General features: G+C 51.3%; 1 pseudogene; it reads right to left on the reverse strand.

The window, feature by feature from the left end:
* Positions 1–305: 305 nt before the first annotated feature.
* On the reverse strand, positions 306–1,733 carry LOC146174176 (uncharacterized; annotated as a pseudogene).
* Between the last annotated feature and the right edge of the window lie 1,581 nt (positions 1,734–3,314).

A 3,314-nucleotide genomic window follows, 5' to 3' on the forward strand; every position in this document is an offset into this window, starting at 1 on the left:
ACTCGTTCGTATAGGGCTAGCCAGTCGTCGACATCAACGTCGTCGGTCCCACAGAAGGTTCCGGGGTCACGGGGATGGGCCATGACGACAGCAGGTGCGGCGGCAGTAGATGTAGCGGCGTCAGTAGTCATAGTGGTGGTAATGATGCGTCGGCCGCTGTGGAGATCCAGCTTGTGACGGGGATCGAAAGATTCACCTCCACCAAGAGAGGTAGGTAGGTTACAACTTTAATGATTCAAAAAGTACCAGGTGAGGGGGGTAAAGGGAAGCGAGGGAGCAGGACGACGATGGGCCCTCAGGCCGCTCTAGATGGCCGGGCACTTTCGTGCTTCGGCGACCCCTCGGGCCCAGCTCACTGTCAGAAGCTGTACCTCAGGCAGCGAGCTGCGCAGAGCAGCCTCCCATCGCTCCTGGTGTCTTGGCCCTTGCCACGGGGGCTTGGGTTTGTTCGGGCAGTTCAGGAAGAAGTGAGTGAAGTCGGCTCTGGTGCTAGAACACAAGTGGCAGTAAGGAGAGGTTTCGCCACGGTTTATAACAGAGAGGAGGAAAGGGGTCATGACTGTGGCCGTCTGAAGTCTGTGCCAGAAAGCCTGGTCACTTTTGGGAAGAGATTTATGCGGAGGAGGGAACAGCAGGCGGGAATTTTTATAAAATACGGTGAGGTCGTGGTAATTAAGAAGCCGATCTCTGGCACTGCGAGACGAAGGCACCAGGTCGCTCTCAGCCCGGTTGACGAGTGCTCGGGCTTGGGAGTGAGCGGCCGTGTTGCCTGGGTGTTCGCTGTGTGCAGGGACCCAGAGGAGGGTGATGAGGTGATTCGGTGGAGGGGATGATGCTAGAATGTTTGCGGCCGGGGAGTGGATTTTGCGATGGGCATAATTACTAATTGCTGTTTTGGAGTCTGAGAAGATATACTCCGCAGAGGAGTGTGTGATTGCTAGGGCAATTGCTGCTTCTTCAGCTTGCAGGGAATCCTGCAAATTTGGAATGGACGCACTGACTATCGTGTTGGGGAATCCATCCACGACGGCTAATGCGAAAGCTGGTCGGTTTGAATATTCGGCCGCGTCTACGTAAACTGCCGGAGCGCCAGGAGGGTAGTGCTTGTGCAAAGTCTTGGCTCTAGCTTTTCTTCTCTCACGATTATGCTCCGGGTGGGTATTTTTGGGAAGAGGCGGAATGTAAAGATTGTTGCTAACAGCGGTGGGAGGATTGCGTGTGGCCGAGGTATGACCGGGTAGGTTTATCCCATTTCGGCGCAGAAGAATTTGGCCGGTTTCGGTATGTGAGAGTCTGTGGTACCGACTAATGAGGTGAGCTTCTACCAACTCTCCCAAGGTGTTGTGAACCCCTAGTTGGAGTAGTTTTTCAGTAGGCGTTGATTTAGGGAGGAGGAGAGCGCTTTTGTAAGCTGTGCGGATAAGTCTGTTGAGTTGCTCGGTCTCCGTGGGTGTAAGGTAGAGTTAAGGGATGGAGTAGGTGATCCTGCATAGGCAAAATGCTTGAATGAGGCGACGTGTGTCTGCTTCCCTCATGCCGCGATGGTGATTGGCGATACGTTTAATTAGTGAGGCTGTATTCAAAATGGCAGCACGAATTAATTTTATGGTCTCGGCGTTGGAGCCGTTGTCAGAAATACTGAGACCTAAAATTTTGATTCTACTGACCCTGCGGATGGGGGTGTCGTTTAATGTGACTTGAATATTAGGGGGGTTCCGTTCTTTTAGGTCCATGACTATGAGCTCAGATTTAGCTGCCGAGCAGCTTAGACCAATGCTGCTTGCATGCGTAGCAACAGTGTCAGCGGCCAGCTGAAGTTTGGATTCTATTTCGCCATGGTTGCCGGTATTGACCCAGATGGTGATGTCATCCGCATACAAGGAGTGGTAGATGGAAGGAATTTTGTCAAGATCCCTCGCTAACGGCATAAGAGTAATGTTAAATAGAAATGGGGACAAAACTGCTCCCTGGGGCGTTCCCTTACTGCCTAGCGTGAAAGGGCAAGTTTTTACTGTGCCTAATTGTAGGCAGACGGATCGGTTGCTGAGAAAGGCAGCAATATAGTCATGCGTGCGAGAGCCCACGTTTAGGTCCCTCAGTGATTGTAAAATGGAGGAGTGGGCAACATTATCAAAGGCCTTCGTCAGGTCCAATGCAAGGATAGCTCTGGTGATGTGAGGGAAAACGGGATTGAGCACATCCTCCTTAAGTTGTAACATGACGTCTTGAGTTGACAGGCCGGCGCGGAAGCCAAGCATGGTGGTGGGGAAGAGCTGGTTCTGCTCCATGTATCGGTTAAGTCGATTTAGGATTACGTGCTCCATGACTTTACCTGTGCAGGAGGTGAGAGAGATTGGTCTCAGATTCTTAAAGTCTAAAGGTTTATTAGGTTTTGGTATGAAAGTTACCGTGGCTGATTTCCATTCCGGGGGCAGCGTGCCCTGGTCCCAGTGTTGATTCATGTACCTAGTGAGAGAGGCTAATGATTTGGCGTCTAAATTTCGTAGCGCTTTGTTAGTTACTCCATCAAGACCTGGTGCGAACGTGGTGCGGAGCCTACCCAGGGCAGCCCATACCTCCGCATCTGTGATGGGAGCGTCCAAGTCTGAACTGGGGGTTCCTTTGTAAGCCGGTAATGGTTCCTGCTTTAGGTCGGGGAAGTATGTGGCTTTAAGAGCTGCTTCAACGTCTTGCCCCTGTTTCTCCGCCTCGTGCAGTAGTTTGGTGATTTGTGTATTATTTTCTGACCGTGAGGAACATGGGTTTAGCATATGGCGGAGGAGGGACCACGAGTTCTTCACGTGTAGAGTGCCGTCTAATCGATTACATATCTGATTCCATTGCTGTGACGAGAGCTCGGCCGCGTGTTCGGTGATGAGCTGGAGCGTTTGCGCCATTTTCCGTTTTAATTTGCGATTATGTTTTTGCCTGAGCCATCGTTTCTCTAAATTCTGATAGGCCTCCCAGAGGTGGAGTAGTCTGCTGTCAACTGGATCGCCAATATGTTCTGCCGGGGCCAGTTTTTCGCTAAGGGATACACCTCGTAGGAGCTTAGAAGCCCAGTCCATATAGTCATGAATTTCGTGTGCCGGGTTTTGGTCTCTAATTTTGCGGAACTTGTCCCAGTCTACAATTGGGTTAAAGTGAAACTGAGGCTGTAAACTAGCAGTCGGCAGCGTAACTGTTAGGAGGCCGTAAACTAGCAGTCGGCAGCGTAACTGTTAGGATGTAATGATGGCTGCCGAGGTTGATTCCCGTGTGAGTCCAGTTAGCCTGACGGACGTTCTTAGTAAAAGTAAGGTCTGGGCTGGTAT

The sequence above is a fragment of the Amblyomma maculatum genome, chromosome 11 (assembly GCF_055883805.1).
Source record: "Amblyomma maculatum isolate TAMU_Amacu chromosome 11, ASM5588380v1, whole genome shotgun sequence".
In the NCBI taxonomy this organism is placed as follows: Eukaryota; Metazoa; Arthropoda; class Arachnida; order Ixodida; family Ixodidae; genus Amblyomma; species Amblyomma maculatum.